Genomic DNA, 17144 nt, shown 5'->3' with positions numbered 1-17144 from the left:
TAGACTGAACCTCAAAAGTGTTTCTCAGTTTTTTCTCCCTCTTAACAGGATGCCAAGAGTGGGTTGCATTTAAGTATTTGTCTTCTTTTTGGTTGCCTAGGGCTGGCTAGATTTTAGTGTTTCCTTTCCCCAGGTCAGTTTAGCACTGATAATAGGTTTTAGGCTCTGGCTAACTAGTTTCCCCTGAGGTCAGGCCTTGTTAAAAAGAGTGTTGTGGTATATATTTCACAGTGGTTCCTTTTCCCTTCCCCTTGCTGAAAGCAGGAAGGGATTGTCTCTGATATTTACTGTGAGAATTTAGTGCAGCACCTCAAAATAAACCTCACAGTTTTGCGGGCACCCACTGTTCCCAAACCCCGAATCATGACTGGGTTCTCCTGGAGCTTTTAACTCTCAGATTTGTCCACACTCAGCCTCCAGCATTTCATCAATTACAGTAAGGGTTTTCCTACGCAGGCAATGGTTCCGAAGGTGGTTTCTGATTGTTAGTCCGCTCTTACAAATAAACCTTGACCCCCTGTATCTGCCTGTCTCTCTAATCATGGGGGCAGTATTTTCCATTGTCCTCCCCTCTCTCATAAATTCAAGTAGAGTTGTTGATTTTTCAGTCTTTTCAGCCTTTTGCTTATTGTTTTTTGTTTGTTTTGTTTTGTTTTTGTCTTTTTTGTCCTTTTAGGGCTGCACCTGCAGCACATGGAGGTTCCCAGACTGAGTGTCTAATCGGAGCTGTAGCTGCCAGCCTATGCCAGAACCACAGCAATGCCGGGTCTGAGCTGCATCTGCAACTACACCACAGCTCATAGCAATGCCAGATCCTTAACTCACTGAGGGTACTATGGTTGCCCACTGCACACATCATCACCAAAGGGGTAGGCAGACACCTAAGCCACCCCTCTGGCCCCACCCCTGGACCCTCGCCTACCATCACCCCATATGAGGAGCCACCTTGTCCCCCTCCTCCAGCAAAGGAGCAAGCAAGGGAACCTGTTGTTTGTTTTCACTCCCCCTTGCTTTAGCAGGGACCCAAATAAAGCCTTGCCTGCATCTTCTTGTCTGGCCTCTTATCAATTTCTATTGATTAAGGAAGGGCAAGAACCCAGGCTGGTAGCAAACTGAGCCACGATGTACTTGGATATCTCATCTACAGAACTGTGAGATAATAAATGTATGTCCTTTTAAGCCACTAAATTTGTGGTAATTTACTATGACAGCAGTAGAAATTTAATATGTTAGATTGATTCCTTTTTTATAATTTCCCCATCACCCTTCCACCAGATGCTTTTATTCGCTATTGATCATTGCCTAGATTCATTATTTCCTTAGAAACTGCAAAACGGTAGTGTAAAATTATTAACATTCCTCCTGTACTTATTGCCTGTAATTTTATTATGAAGAAGACTTTTTCTTATTAACTCTTGGTTATCCAACAATATAAACATAGCAAAACCAACGTCCCTCTTCTACTTTAACCACTTTTCAGAATAATGAGTTAGTGTTCTAGTTGTTGCTTAAAATTCATTTGAGTATCATTATGAATTCTAGATTTCTATGTATTTGATGTGTTTTAGTCTGTTGAATTCAAAATGTCCCCATCTTTGTCAATCTTCTAACTGTCTCTTGTTTCCTTTGACACGAGTCAGTTGTTTTATATATCATCCTTTCTTTCTAGTACAGCAATACAATCACAAATTTACTTTGCGTATTTTCTTCTCCAGGCCTAGAATCAAACATGTTTTCCCCCCTAAGAAATCCTTTTTTTTTTTTCTTTTTCTTTATTTTAGAAAGTGGTATTTAGAGATTATCAGCTGCATTATAGTGAGCTCACTGCAACTGAGTTTTTATTGCTTCTTGGACTTGAAATTGCACAAAGCAAATAAAGGTATACCGTTGCAAAAAAATTATAAGTTCTCAGTGATATTTCTACTTCAAGTATAAGATTACAGATGTTTTACTTAATTGCTTTTTCCTTATTTTGCCATATGAGAGGGTTATGTATACAGATATTATGAAGCTATAATCCAGGAAAGTTAACCAGATATAAACTTCTTGTATATTTTTTTACCTAACAAGCCGTAGTCTCAGCTCTTGAATTTACTTTCCATGAGAAAACTGTGGAAAAGGAATTCCCATAAGCCAATAATGCCTCTTGTTTGTTAATAAGCAAAAGTTTAGTTGTAATATCCTGTTCATTTGAATCCCTAAATTAGGAAGAACTCAGGCTAGGGATGCTATCTAAGAGTAAATTTGTAATTCATTTCTACTCAGTAGTGGTTAGAAAATTTCTTGGTAGGTGCTTATAAAAGAATTTGGAAGCCAAATACCAAAAGTTCTCTCTAGTGATTTATATATAGCCCTTAATTTATAATCTGCTTTCCCTTGTCCCACATAAGGAACAAAAATTGGATGAGAGGCAGTAAGTGTAAAAAACTGTTCTCTCTTTTCTGTGTTCAGTAGACATATTGCAGGTGCCCTTTTAAACCAAGTAAGAAAAAATATGAAAAACTGAAGGTGGTTCCATTTACCTAGCCATTAAGTCCAAGTTTTACTAGGCAAAGAACTCACAGAATAGACATTATACAAAGATCACCCACTAATACACAAGTATAAATTATAAAATAAGTAGATGGGCTCAATCTTGGGACTATTCTGTGATATTTTGCTTCAGGGAGAAATGAAGCTTTCAGGCTTTTGTATGGTAGACACAAAATAAGTAAAACATCTATTAGATGGGAAATCATCTAAATATCAAGAGGTTTTGTTACTCTGCTTTCCATGTTGAATAGGGAAATCATAATGTTAAACACTACTCTCCATAATACCACAGAACCTCAGATACAAAGACAATTTCTAAGATGAATATAAAGCAGAAAAGTTGGATTCATGAGTTGGCAGCGAGAAAGGTTTTCTTCAACTGAATGCGTATAAATATCTTCAAAGATAGACTGTAAAGGCAGAAGTTAAACAGTGATCTTTTAGAAATGTGTTGAGTAAAGTAAGTCATTGGAAGCTTTTCTTTTATTCGGAGAATTATTTTCCATGACAACATTATTTATTAAATGGAACAAATTACCTAACAACATAAAAATAAAAATATATCTCAAGTTGCCAATAACAAGATTAGGATGGTGGTAAGAGAGGAGACTGATAAAGTTGTCTTCCAAAGGAAGGCTGAGATATTTAATGATTTTTGTTAGTACAATTTAAGTTGAAATATATAGAATAAATGTAAACATGACTAAATACTAAAATACAATCTATATTAAATTTTAAGTCTATTTTAAACTAATAGAGAAGTATAAATGGTAATTATCCATGTCTGTATCAATTAAAAGAAGTCAAGAAAAGAGAGAAGAGGAAGAATCAAAGAAGAAGAACTAGGCATAGATAACATAATATAAGATCATTTAAAACAAAGTAAGATTGGAGTACCTGCTGTGGTGCAGTGGGTTAAGAATCCAACTGTAGCAGCTGGGGTCTCTGTATAGGTATGGGTTGGATCCCTGACCCAGCACAGGGGGTTAAGGGATCTGACATTACCGTAGGTTGTAGCTGTGGCTCAGACTCAATCCCTGGCCCAGAAACTTCCATATGCTGCAGGTACGGCTATAAAAAAATAAATAAATCAATCAATAAAATACAATTTTAAAATATAAATTAATAAATAAAATGAAACTAAGATCATCAAAAGCAAACTGAGCAGTTAAAGATAGAAAAATATATACTACCTAAACATTAAACAGAAGAAAATTGTTGTTAGCAGTATTGATATTGCATAAAATAGAATTTAGTTAGAAGGCATTAATAGAGATGAATATTAGCATTATGTAATATAAGAAACAAATGAATAAAAATGTATTATAATAATTTATTGACATCTTCAAGGAATATGCAAAGTAAAACCTGTTGAGATTTATATGGACATACTAAAAAATCTACTAATCATAGTGGGAAATCTTTATAATACTGTATCTGAAAATTGTGGTCAAGCAAGGAGATAGAAGACTTTGAAAATAAAACTAATAATATTTCTGGTTTCTGCAATCAACAAGTAGAGAGAGTACATTATTATCAAGTACGTGTTAAACTATTATAAATATTGATTACATGCTAGGTCATTCTTAAGCCTCAGCACATTTCAAAGAACGGATATCATACAGTCCATGTTGTTTAATCACAAAAAAAAAAGTTAAAAATCAAATCAGTCACTACATGTTGTACTGTTCTTTTGTATGTAAGAAAAAATAGAGATCGTTATTAAGCCATCATTTCTGAAAGCTAAAAAAGTTAGTTTGACCTAATGCCATTGGAAAGGCAATAGAAACAATAAATTGTGCTGCCAAGGGAAAATCAGACATTTTCTAAAATAAACCAAGATTTAGGTTGCAAATGCCTTTGTGGTTTTCAGTTCAACACTGGGTAATCACAGTGAAGAATTGTATAAAGTGCTTTAATCCCCAAGTTGAAACTATTGCTGAGTAGAGCTATTTAAAGAGGGAGGGAATAAACAGTTTTCTCTCTTGGTTGCATGAGTCTTTCTATACCATGATTAAGAAATTAGAACCTTGTTTGAACCGTGGATTAAAAATCCTAGGAGAATTTGATTCTCCTCGCAATTGATGTTGTCTTTAATCTTTTTCTTCACTGTTAAAAATGGTTTTGCTTTTTAAAGCATTGGAGAATACTTCTGCTTATATATAGCATATGAATAACCTTGAAATCCCATGGCATAAAAAGGCTCTCACTGTATTAGAAGGAAATATGAAATACTGGGAGTAATATAATATGAAAAATTGAGAAGAGAAATGAGAAGGAAACAATAAGAGGAAATCTGATTCTCACTTTGATAGGAAAAAGAAACATTCAGACAGATAAATGGCAATCAGACACTGCGTATTAGGAGAATTTTTGTCCTCAGGGTAGAAAAAAAAAATTCTGAAGTTTTGAAAAGCCGGTCTTCCTACTGCTAATTATGTATGATGGCACTTTCTTAGTTAGAAGTGACAACATACTTACTTGCAGAGATGACTGGGAGCTGCTTTTCTGACTGTGAATAGAAAAGCTTATTTTCTGTTCCCTCCACTGAACCAATTATACTTTTAACATCAGCTCCCCACAGAGACAGCTAATACATGACAACCTTTCTTGGTCAAGCATGCCTTATTTAAACAGAAGTTTCTCTGGAGAGTTTAAATAGTTTGGCATGGACATAAATTAACCAGTGACAGCTCTGTTTCATTTTATAGAAGAGTATTAAGAAATGAAAGGAGCATGCATACAGCTATGAATTTAATAGTTAATTCCTCCAAGAAATATTATTTTAAGCTCCCGTTGAAAATGCAATGATGAGACATGATAATAAAAAATAGCGAATAATTGAACACTAATAATCAAAAATTATTATACACCTGTGAGGTATATTGGATAACTGCTTGGTCCTAAAAAACAATAATTCTTAGGCCGAGAACTGCAATTTTAGTTCTCAATGAAGTAATATAATAGGCTAAATATTAGTCTAGGAATAAAAACATTTATTTCCCATTTCTCAAAACGAGAAGCAATTTAGGAATGATCTCATTTAATATTTGAAAAGAAATATGACATCAGAGAATTGGAATGATTGAAAGAGTAATGTTCACTGCTCCAAGAGGAAAAGAAGGTCTAATCACTTGGGGGAGTATCTCCTAAATGAATCTATAAACATTTACAGATATTGAGTAATAAAAATAGGTGTAGCCAAATCAGTTTGGGGGAAAAAAAATATTCTGTCCTCCTGCTTATAGATTCACAATGTTCAGAATCATATGAATGGCATTAAGAAATTCCGTGAAGTAAAGAAACTTTGCCTGAAGAAACTCAAGCTTACTGAAAATGGAATAAGCAACTCTTTATTTCTCTCTTCATTTCTTTCTTCCTGAACCTCTCTTTTTTCTTTCCTTCTATTTTGAGAGAGGAGGAGGGGTAGGTTCTTAAAGATCTATTTCTGTCTTCAGAATACAGTTTAGAAAAACTGATATGAGGATTTGGCATTCTTGTCTAGACAGACATTTAATTAGTTACTTGAGTACATATCACTTGAGAAACGTTTATTTTGGCACATGAAAATATATCTTTAGATTCTTTTAAATATGTATTTTACTCATTTTCCTTTCTTAATAAATTCTTAGTACTTTAAAAAAGCTGCACTTGGAAATGAAATGACTAATTAGACCATATTAGTAAGAATTTGGGTGGAACTTAGCAATTACCTACTCCCAATTTTCATTCATAAATGTGGCAAGTGGTTTCCCATCTTGCATAGCACCTAGTTTATAAATATGTTTATAGTTCCACATGAGTTTTGGATGTTATAATGTCTTCATCTTCAAGATTCTTGGTTCTTAAATGTTTCAGATATTTCTAAGAAAACAGATCATAACCCATCAACAGATGATAAACCTTTCAAGCATACGCCATTAATATGGTGAAATCAATCTATCATTTTACTTCAGGGGAATATTTGTAACTTTTGATTATTAGAAGACAGCAACTGATTTATCCCATGTAAATCTTTGAAAAGAATTCTTTGGGTTTTTTTTGTTTGCTTGTCTTTTTGTCTTTTTAGGGCTGTCCTCGTGGCATATGGAGGTTCCCAGGCTAGGGGTCCAATCAGAGCTGCAGCTGCCTGCCTACACCCAGAGCCCCAGCAATGCAGGATCTGAGCCACGTCTGTGACCTACACCACAGCTCACGGCAACGCCAGATCCTTAACCCACTGAGCAAGGCCAGGGATGGAACCTGCATCCTTAGGGATGCTAGTCAGATTCCTTAACCACTGAGCCATTATGGGAACTGCCTGAAAGATATTCTCAATGTGTTTATATAACCACATTTTACAAGTCAATGGAAGATGGGATAGAAAGATACAATGCCAAGAAAAAAAAAGTACAAAATGAGAATCTAGAAGAAAATGTGAAAATAAGAAAAAAACAGGTGCTGATTTGCTGATTTAATTTTTTCAATAGTGTTTGACAGCTGGCTTTACCCACATGGAGTTTTTGGCCCAAGGCTAGAATTGGTTACCAGGTAAGATTAGCTCCACAGAGGACTGCTTCTCAGTGGATATACAGTGAAGTTAAGTCTTCTGCCCAAGAGACTATGAGTGGCATGTTTCTTATATGTTTGCCATATTCTCATAGGACTCCTGACATCAAAACCTTGTGTCTTAATTGAAACACTACTCCACATTATTAAGGTTAAATATTGGATCTATTGCTATCCCCTCACATCTGTGAGAATGGCTATCATCAAAAAGACCAGAAATAAGTGCTGGAGAGGATGTGGAAAAAAGGGGAACCCTCATACACTGTTGGTAGAGATGTAATCGGTACAGTCACTGTGGAAAACAGTATGGAGTTTCCTTAATAATTAAAAATAAAACTAGCTTACGATCCAGCAGTTCCACCCTTGAGTATTTATCTGAAGCAAACAAAAACACTTATTTCAAAAGATATGTATAACCCATTGTTCACTGCAGCATTATTTACAACAGCCAAGGTATGAAAGCAATCAGAGTGCTCATGGACAGATGAATGGACAAAAAACATATGTTAGAACTAGAGATAAAGAGAGAAATATTACTCAGCCATAAAAAGAATGAAATCTTGCCATTTGCAACAACATGGATGGACCTAGAAGGTATTATGCTCAGTGAAATAAGTCAGAGAAAGACAAATACTGTACATTTTCACTCACATGTGGAATCTTAAAAAAACAAGTGAACAAATATAACAAAACAGAAACTGACTTGCAGATGGAATAAACTAGTGGTTGCCAGAGGGGAGAGGAATTGGAGGAGGGAAAAAAGAGGTGAAGGGGATTAAGAAATACAAACCTCTAATTATAAAATAAATGAGTCACAGGATGCAGTCCAATGTTTCATAGTCACTCTGTATGGTGTGTGAGCTACAAAAATATCGAATCACTATGTTGTACACCTAAAGCTAACGTAATATTGTAAGTCAACAGTTAATCAATATTGGGTCTATTTATGACCACAGCATGGTTGAAGATTTGCTAAATCTTCAATTATTAAAATTCAGAGAAATTTTTCCTTGTAGAAACACTTAAAGTCACACTATTAAGCATATTTGTTTTACTATTTGATACGAAACTTGTGTCAAATATTTAGCTTGTTTAAAACCAAGTGAGAGATCTTAATTACTTTCTGAAGTACCAAGGTATCAATTAGCAGATATTTATTAAGATTACATTTTATGCTCAGCAAAATCCTAAATATGTTGTCAGTAGAAAAGTATACAAAATTTCATCCCTCCCACTCATAAAGAATAAAAATGATGACCCCATCGTATGCTTTAATGGAATTTAATGGAATTATATTAAGCTTGAAAATTACTTTGGGAGCAAAAAATATCTTTAAAATACTGCAGACATTTTAACATTTAGGAATACAATACCTCTCTTGATTTATTCATTCTTCTCCACAGTCTCTTAGGGATTTTTTCAGCTTTAAAAGTGTAACTGGGTCAACTTGCTGTACAGTAGGAAATTGACAGAACACTGTAAACCAGCTATAATGGAAAAAATAAAAATCATTATAAATGAAAAAAAAAGGAAGTTCCTCTTGTGGCACAGCGGAAATGAATCTGACTAGGAGCCATGAGGTTGCGGGTTCAATCCTTGGCCTTGCTTAGTGGGTTAAGGATCCAGCGTTGCTGCAAGCTATGGTGTAGGTCATAGACATGGCTCGGATGTGGCCTTACTGTGGCTGTAATGTAGGCCAGTGGCTACAGCTCTGATTAGACTCCTAGCCTGGGAACCTCCATATGCCATGGGTGTAGCCCTAAAAAAATAAATGAATAAATAAATAAATAAATGAAAAAAAAAAGAAAAAAAAAGTTGTTAACATTATTTCTAGTACACAGTTATTCCTATTGGTAATTAAATATTTTATGACTTTTTAAAGTTAGGTATTAAAGGTCAGTAGTGTTTTCAAACTGACCACATTCTCAAACCCAGCTGTACATTAAAAACTCCGAAACGTGCCCCATTTGAATTTCTGCCATAGGAATTATTTGTTGCTCACAACTAAATTTGTAATTACTTTTTTTCTAATTTGGGCACAGTCTAATTCTTCATTCAGTTTCTTTTTTCAATAAACAGACTTGCATCTGTAAATAAAAGCCAGCACAAAACAAATTTTATCTTTTAGTTTCAAAAATGTAAACTATAAACAAACAGAAAACCTCCATAAAATTAGGCAATGAAATTTGTGTTGCCGATGGTAGCAATAATGGTAATAAAGCAAATATTTGCTCATTTTTATGTAGAGTCTATTCTCATATTTCTTTTGGAATTATGGACACATTATATTCCTTTCATTTAATTTCCCCTTCTGTTTTGAAAAGCAAGCAAATTGTGTCTTGCCCAATGTAAGAACATCTGCCTGTTTAGAAAAAAGAGATTGTTGTAATCTCCAAATATTTCTAATATTCTATTGTAATTATCCTTCTTCCCCAAGAATTTGGAAAATACTATTCATTCTTTTTGTGATTCATAATAAATGTGAGCGAAACAGAACAATTAAATTAAAACTTTTAGGAGAGGGAAACAGACATCACTAAATTTTTTTCTAAGTTCCTTAGGTGATATTAATAGGCAGTCAGGCTTAGACCAACTGTTGTAAGGTCTCTAACCAGTTATATGTAAATTATCTCAGAGAGTTTTAAAAAATCTCTAATATTCTACTGAGCTTTTTAAAAAGTGATTGATTCAATTTGCATGCACTCATCTTGTAACTTTTAGCAGCAAATGATATTAAGTAGCCACTGTCATCAAAATAAATATTCCTTACTATAAGTTAACATGCTCTCAATCTACCATCTTTTTTTTTTTTTTTTTGCCTAGAACGGAGCCCCAGTGTACAAAAGCCTAGCAAAGAATAGGAAATCAATATAAATATATGTGTAGTATGACTTTGCTGTATGTTTTCATTTCTTAAATCCCAATAAACATTTTCTTATTTAGTTGTGTCTGTGGCCAGAAACACAAGCCATGAAATGATTTATTAGGGTAAAGAATATACTCAGTATTCATCAGGCAACATAAAGTTAATTGGTCCCTGGAGAAGTAATTCCCCAATAGCCCTGTTCTCATAAGCACAAGGTTTTAACCTACTGATTTACTAATGGAAGAACTTATGATTCTATATCACATACGTAACATCTTTGCACAAAATGTCTTTGTAGACGGCTATGGAGATGCAATAAATTAGAGGAGCACACCGATACTGAATTTTGACACAAGATTATCTAGTATCTCTAGATATTCTTGGAAATTTATTAGGAAGAACACATTAGACATACCTGGGAGGACAAATTTTCAAGTAATTGCAGAGCTGAGCTGATACAGATTGTCAGAGGTGTACTAGGGAAATCAGGAAATCAACAACAATTCTCTTTCCCTTCCAGGACATCATGAAGTTAGTCCCCTGTGAAACACAAAGAGCACTGAGATGTTAATAGCAGAGTAAAATAAACATTTGTTTCCTTCAACAAGCAATCAATGAGCAATTGCTCTATCTCAGTGACTATCTCACTGATTTTTCTTTTTTTTAAAAAAAAAGACAGCTGAATAGGTCCATGATTTATATCTTCAGAGTGCAACTTTTTAATGTACAAAACAGACAAATTATGACCATATAAGTGCCATAATAAGGAACATGTACCAAGGGCTAAGGAACACAGCAGAAGAAACCACTAACTGCTTAAAGAAGCTGCCACAGGAATTAATTTGTAAATTCAATTTACCCATTGAGCTCTCTTAAGTTCCTGTCTTGTTCTTCCTTGCTATAGCACTCATCTCTGTTGATCATTTCTCTTTCTTTACAATTATAATGATTCTTAAGATCTGTATGGCTACAGACCCCATAATACTCGTGGCTCAGACCTTTCACTCTTCCAGATTTTCTGCCGTCTTAGTCTACATACTTTTGTGTATTTTCCTCCTCAGTCCATTCCCTAAATTCCTTAAAATTAGACAAACTCCACACCTTGTCCTTGGATTTCTCTTTACTCCCTATTTTTCCTGATAATCCTTTGGATATTTATGCCCTCTATTCTCCCAAATACTTACTCCACTTCTCTATTCAGTTACCAGATAATACTAAGTCTATCTTGGGGTGTGTTTTATAAGATTTAACTATTCTTTTGGTGATGGAACACAACACACGGACACTTGGATGAGTGAAAAGCAGAATTTTTGTTACTTACAGCTCCAAAAGAGAAGACTGCCAGGCAGGGCCACTCAGGGAGTTCCACCTGGGGGCATAATGGCAGCAGGCCACAGCCGCACATCGCAGCTTATGAACAGCAAGAAGGTTAGGGTCTTCTGCGTTTCATAGGCTCCCTGCGGATTGGCTAATTAGAATAAACTCTTGGGTTCTGGGGCATAGGGGCTTCCTAATCATCTGCTTGGCTCCAGGGTGATTAGGCAGGTGCACAATGGCACAGAGTGTGAGAACATAATAAGGGAATGGATGAGGTTAGATTTCCTCAGCTGCTCAAGAAAGGAAACAGTACAGAGTCCAAAGTCATTCTGCTCCCTGTACACAGACCAGCAAATTAGGAGACAAGTTGCTGGGGCAAGGAATAATGACTATGTGAAAAGCCAGCAAACTGCAAAGTTGACAGTCTAATGTCCTAGAGAACCATCTTACCACAGTCAGAGTGGAGGCTTCTCTTATACCCAAAAGGGGAGAGGGAGTGGTTGGTTGTTGCAAACTTCTTGGAGGAGAAACCCTTTGTTCTTGCAGCTGTCTGCATAGGTCAGGTCATAATGTCCCTGTAAACCCCCAACAAAACAAATGTTATTCTCTGTTCTGCAACTTTTTATCTCTATATGAATGGACAAGTGTTACACTCTTAAAGGCAAAGAGCCTTGAGAATAAGCTACCCTGTATATTTCAGACTATAGGTAGCATTCTTAACTTAGAACAAAAGCAATAGAATAAAAGATTTAAGTAAAAGAAACAGATTTAATATGGAGTCAGATTTGTTCTTACCTATTACAGAACTGCTCAGTCTCTAGCTAGGACCTCAAAACTGTGTCCAGAGGAAGAATTTAGGAAAAAGTGATGTAGACAAGATGGTGGAATAGGAGGTCCCAGGCCTTACCTGCATCTCCCATTCAGTTCCAAAACCAATGATTTAACAACTATCTGCAGATGAATGTAGCTCTGGGAGAGCACCAGAGTGCATTGACAAGCTGCAGCAACCCGGTGAAGCACAGGAAATGGAGATGGCATCATAGAAGAGGGTAGTGGGCATTTTACCTGTGTCACCCTGTCCCCCAGACAAACACAGCCTAGCACCAAAAGGCATCCTCTTTGCTACCAGTTCTCCCATGGGGAAAAGGTGAGAGCAGAAGGTTCCCACAGCTCTCACCCTTGCTGCAGCCTCAGATCCCTATCACAGCCTTCTCCACTGAGGACCCTGCACTCTTAGCCAATGTAGATACCAGGGCCAGAGCTTCCCAGGACCAATAACTTTGTGTCCTCTCAGCACCCCAGAACCAGTGCTGGCCCTGGCACAGCCACACCCACCAGATCTAGTGTATCTCAAGAAAAATTTCTCTACTAAGCTATTATTTAATATTATTCTAACAAACTCTTAGGTTCAGTCTTTCCTGACACCAGCACCATACCCCCTACATAGGATTTTGAGAATCATAATATTAAAGTAAAGATCTCATCACATAAAGCTTACACTCCAAAACTAGGTGTTTTGAGGTACTAGGGTATATTCTAGTTAAGTACATTCATTCTTTATCTTTTCCTTTCACTATCATCAAACCTCTAGTTCCTGAACACAATACCTTTCTTTATTTCAATATCTATGAGTATGCTCTATTCTCTGCACAAAATACCTTTTCCCACAACTCCCTCCTCAAGTAAGATTCTCACTCATAAACTGAATCCAGCAGAATTCTTTATCTTCTAAAAACATCCTCAGTTTCTCCCATCTAAAATGAATCTTTTCAATTTGATTTTCTCTGGAAACGTATTTGAACTTCTAATATAGCATTGATTTACTTATTTCTTTATTTTAAAACATATAAGGGAGTTCCTGTCATGACGCAGCAGAAACGAATCCAACTAGGAACCATGAGGTTGTGGGTTCAATCCCTGTCCTCGCTCAGTGGGTTAAGGATCCGGCATTGCTGTGAGCTGTGGTGTTGCTGTGGCTCTGGCATAAGCCAGCAGCTACAGCTCTGATTAGATCCCTAGCCTGGGAAACTCCATATGCCATGGGTGCAACCCTAAAAGGACAAGTGACAAAAAAAAAAAAAAAAATATATATATATATATATATATATATATATATATATGTAACAATGATACAATGATGAAGAAAACAGATGAGTTTTAGCTTTTTTGTGGTTATAGTTGCATAACTATTTTTTAATTTTTTATTATAGTTGATTTATAATGTTCCACCAATGTCCACTGTACAACAAAGTGATCCAGTTATACATATAAATATATATATATACTTTTTTTCCTCATATCATCTTCCATTATATACCTTCACAAGTGATTGGATATAGATCCCTGTGCTATATACATCAGATCTTATTGCTTATCCACTCCAAATGCAAATTGTTTGCATCTACTAACCCCAAATTCCCAGTCCATCCCACTCCCTCCCTCTCCCCCCCTTGGCAACCACAAGTCTGTTCTCCATCTCCATGAGTTTATTTCTTTTCTGTAGATAGGTTCCTTTGTGCCATGTATTAGATTCCACATATAAGGTATATCATATGGTATTTGTTTTTCTCTTTCTGGCTTACTTCACTTAGTATGAGAATCTCTAGTTCCTTCCATGTTGCTGCAAATGGCATGATTTCACTCTTTTTTTATGGATCGGTAGTATTCCATTGTATATGTGCCACATCTTCTTAATACATTTATCTGTCAGTGGACATTTAAGTTGTTTCCAAGACTTGGCTATTGTGAATAGTGCTGCAGTGAACATAGGAGTACATGTATCTTTTTGAATGAAAGTTTTGTCCAGATAAATGCCCGGGAGTGGGATTTCTGGTCATATGGTAGTTATAGATTTAATTTTCTGAGATACCTCCATACTGTTTTCCACAGTGGTTGTACCAATTTATATTCCCACCAGCAGTGTGGAAGTCTTCCCTTTTCACCACACCCTCTCCAGCATCTGTTGTTTGTAGACTTACTAATGATGGCCATTCTGACTGGTGTGAGGTGGTACCTCATTGTAGTTTTGATTTGCATTTCTCTAATAATTAGTGATGTTAAGCATTTTTTCATGTGTCTGTTGGCCATCCCTATGTCTTCTTTGGAATTTTACCTTCTTAAGTATTACAGCACTCATCAAACAAATGGTACTGATAAAACTGTGATCGTGTCCTGACACTGTCTGGAAATTTACGGCCTAGGTTCTTATCTTTGCATCTTGATTTCTTTTTAACTGTGTGATCTTACCCACTCTAAATCATATTTATTATATATGTATAAAATCTAAGAATGTATTTATTAAATGGAGCTTAGTTTTCCTAACGAATAGAATGTGGATATTTTATATTCATCTCTTTTTACATGGTGGGAACATGATACATTTATCAAATTGCATGACTGTAAAAGAATCTAGACCCTATAACAGGGAAAAGATGTGTTAATTTTCCAGTTTCCCTGAATGTCTTTAATATATCTCTAAAAATCACACACAAACATAGCTTTATCAGTCTACACTGTAATATAGTTGCACCTGACTTTGATATCCAGATACAAATTAGTTTCCTGAACTGTATCAACCATAGCATATTTTAAATGGCGAGAGAAAATTTACAGGAAAATATGACATAGGAGTACAATGCCAAGTACACATGCAGGAATTACTTTTCTCAGCCTTTACTTCTCCCTTCAGACAAACTATATGTGAACAGTTCATCTTCCATGGGCCAGGTACAAGGGATTAGTTGTAAACGATGCGCCTTTTCTTTAAGACTTCACATCAAATGTTGCATAAAACTAAAGAGACCCTCATCAGAATACATTCACAAACAATAATATTTTTCAACCTGACAAACATTTTTCTTAGAGGAGGTATCCATTCAACAAATAAATATTGAGTATTTATTCTGTACCAGGCCCTGTTCTGGGTACTTGGGATAAAACAGTGATAAAAACAGATAAATATCACACAGGGGCCTAACATTTTGTTGGCATTAACACCCACATTTTATATGAGAGGGAAAAGTTCCAGAAGATTAAATCTCAGAGCCAAACACCTAAGAAATAGCAAAATTAAGGCCTAGATCTTTTTGATTCAGAACTCCATGCTTTTTCTACTGTTGTACAATATGTTTCTCAAAGTACCTACCCTCAGTGCAAAGCAAAGAAAAATGAAACAAGATAAAAATTCACTTAAACTTCCAAAACTACTCCACACAATAGAAACTAAATTATACAATATAGCATTTAGCACTTTACTATAAAAAGTAACTTTCACTTATTTCAACAATTGTGGGAGTTTCCTGAGAGGGATAGTTTTAAAGATGAGAAAGATTAGACATGAGCTCAAATATCACAACTTTAAGTATACCTAAATTTATATTATATGAGGCCAGCCCACCTGCACATATTTGAAAATTTAGTATGCAAGCCAAAATTCTGAACACTGTGGGACATAATTAATAACCTAATTGAGAAGAAACTTTAAATATGTGAAAAAAGTTGTGCATAATAGTCACTTAATAAATTTTCTTTTGTGAAACTAATGCTAAATATTGTGAAAAGTTACAAAATATACGAATTAAAACATTTCAATGAGGGAAATATATGCTTTGAAGAGAATATATAGGATGGGTAGCACAATAAAATGTCATGGTAGGGAGACATCACCAAAGTCCAAGGAAGGTGTTATGATGGAATAAAGTTCAGGTTGAAGTTTAAAGAACATGTTAGAATGTAAGAAGCTCAAGTCCTCCTAGCCAAAGGGTTAGAGGACAAACAAATGCAAATTTAAGAGAGCTACAAACAAGCCTGGTGTAGAAGATTCTGCAGAAGTAGCTGAAGATAAACCTGGAAGTTGTAGGTTCTAGTCAGATTATAAAGGGATTTTATTTCAGAATTTTTCAAAGTTTATGAAGAAGAAAGAGTAAGACAATGATGAAATATTTCTGGCAGACTTGACAGCAATCTATAGTCTGGACTGGAAGGGTGAAAATCAGAAGGAATTGTGCCATTTAGAAGATTAGTAAATAGATCCCATAAAGGTAAATCATCTGAAATACAATTATAGTGGAAAAATGGGAGGAAAAAAAAATCTTTTTTTTTTTTTTTGTCTATTTCCTATTTCTTGGGCCGCTCCCGCGGCATATGGAGGTTCCCAGGCTAGGGGTCCAATCGGAGCTGTAGCCGCCAGCCTACGCCAGAGCCACAGCAACGCAGGATCCGAGCCGCGTCTGCAACCTACACCACAGCTCAAGGCAACGCGGGATCGTTAACCCACTGAGCAAGGGCAGGGACCGAACCCGCAACCTCATGGTTCCTAGTCGGATTCGTTAACCACTGCGCCACGACGGGAACTCCAAAAAAAAAATCTTGAGTACAGTTAGGAAAATACCAGTAGACTCTAAAGAATGATTGTACATGGGTTATAAGATGAGTTATGAAGGTCAGACTACTACTACTAATATAATAATAATAATACCAAAGAGCTATTTAAGTTAGCTGTGCACATCACTTCTTAAAGATTTATTTGTGCTTACTAATTTAATTCTAACACAAACCTATTAAGTAGGTGCTATTTTTACCTCCATTTTAGAATGAGTAAATTGAAACTCAAAGAAGCTATGCAATTTTTCGTAGGTACCATGGCTCTTAAGTGGCAAAGTCAGACTTCAGACCCAAGCAGTAGGCTTTCAGAGTTAATGATTACTCAAGTTTGAGTGACCAGAAGACTAGAGTGCAATGATGAAAAACAGGAAAGTTGAAAAGATACCGTCCATCCCTCAGACAAAGGGGTTCGCATGAAAATAAACAGATTGTTAAGTTCTCAAAGCTTATATGTGGTAAGAGCCAAGTTCAAGGCTAAATCTTTGTGACTCTACACCTC

The sequence above is a fragment of the Phacochoerus africanus genome, chromosome 7 (genome assembly GCF_016906955.1).
Source record: "Phacochoerus africanus isolate WHEZ1 chromosome 7, ROS_Pafr_v1, whole genome shotgun sequence".
Classification (NCBI taxonomy): domain Eukaryota; kingdom Metazoa; phylum Chordata; class Mammalia; order Artiodactyla; family Suidae; genus Phacochoerus; species Phacochoerus africanus.
Note: the sequence above shows the minus strand (reverse complement) of the source record.